Below are 1,813 nucleotides of genomic sequence, written 5' to 3' on the forward strand. Positions count from 1 at the left end.
GAAGGATCACAAACGGTTTCAATAAGCACTGGTAAAAAACAGACCATCTCCCCCCTTATTCCCCCCTCATTCACCTGAGATGCTCAGTAAAGCACAATAAGGCAAAACAGGTGAGAAGGAAAAATGTGTTTCCACTTGTGGTCAAAGATAGTTCTGTAAGGGGAAGAGTGTGACGATGGTCTGTCATCCTTCAAGAGGATGGAGGCTCAGAGTTGCACTGCAATGCTTGGGAAGCACCTGATGTCACAGGCTGTCTATGGCTGCAGTGGAGACCTGAAAGCCCTTCGAAGAGGATTCAAACTGTCTGTGCTCACACTCAAAGGAAAATAATGAAACCCACTTGCGCGCGCTTTGCTTTTCTTAATCTGACTTTCATCTCTTTTGGCCCCAGACGTCCCCCTGCCAATATCCATGGCGTGCTCTGATTGGTCGTCTACGCCGCAACAGGTGGAAGGAGATGGCAGGGTGTGGTGTCATGTGTCACTGCAGAAGGGATTTCACAGTTCATCCTTTATCTCTCGCTCTCTCTTTCTCTTTCATTCTCTCTCTGTGTCTCTCCTTCCTTCTATCTCTGTCTTATTTTGAGCACCTCTTGAGCCTCACCTCCACATCTCCTCTGCCCCGACTGCTCTCGCTCTCTTTCAGTTTCTGTCAATCTCCCTCTCTCTTTCTCTCTGTCTCTCCTTCTCTCTCTATCTGTCTGTCTCTTGCTCTCTCTGTCTGTCACTCGCTCTCTCTTCCTCCCTCTCTCTGTCTCTCTCTCACTCTCTTCCTGTCTCTCTCACTCTCTTCCTCTCTCTCTCACTCTCTCTCTTCCTCTCTCTCTGTCTGTCTCTCCTTCTCTCTCTATCTCTCTGTCTGTCACTCTGTCTTTATCTCTCTTCCTCTCTTTCTCACACTCTCTCTCTCTCTCTCTGTCCTCATTCCTGACATGAGCCCCTCTCAGTCTGTGCTCCTTACCGCAGGTCTGAACACAGTGATTAGAGGGAGGCTCGTTATGGCACACTCAGCGTGCCGCTTTGAACTCGGCCACTGGAGCTGCTCTTGTTTTCAGGCTCTAAAGCCCTCTGTGGTGAACTAATGGCACAGCAGAGCTGACTATTAAGACAATGATATGAGGAAAGAGGGCGAGTGCACTTGAGGGGGCGGATGGAGGTGGGATTTGAGTAAACATACCTGCATACCTGGGTGTGTGTGTGTGTGTCTGTGTCTCTCTCTGTGTGTGTGTGTGTGTGTGCGTGTGTGTGTGTGGGCCTCACAGCTGAGACAATTAGACTCTCACCCACACACAGGAAGCCTTCAAGCACCCATCATTATCATCGCTCCAATCCAAAGTGATTGCTCAAGCCACGAAAAGACGTGTAGCACAATACAAGCTGGGAAATGCACAGACAGATAAGTCTAAACAAATGTCTAATTCTATGTGACATCCTGTAGTTCTTAAAGATGGCTTTTTCAGAGATTATGTTGATTCTGGGCTCAGCGTGATTTATGAATGATTGTTTCTGTAAAAGTAAGGACTTGCATACACAGCTTTATACAAGTTTCCAAAACAAACAGTAAGAAACAAACGTAAGGCTCATAAATATTCAGCCAGCCATGACACAAACAGAAACAAGAGAAGAGTGTTCAAATGTGTCTACCACCTCACCACAGCTGAAGCCACTCTTCAGCTACCAATGTCACTGTGACAGAGGCATGCCCAGCCAAAACACCCAAGCCAAAGGTCCCCCCCCCCCTTCTCTACATGTCAGCATTTGTACAATTCGTCATAAATCAAGCTGTGCTCAGAATCAACAGGGTCTACAAAAAG

This window comes from Clupea harengus, chromosome 13, assembly GCF_900700415.2.
Source record: "Clupea harengus chromosome 13, Ch_v2.0.2, whole genome shotgun sequence".
Taxonomy (NCBI): domain Eukaryota; kingdom Metazoa; phylum Chordata; class Actinopteri; order Clupeiformes; family Clupeidae; genus Clupea; species Clupea harengus.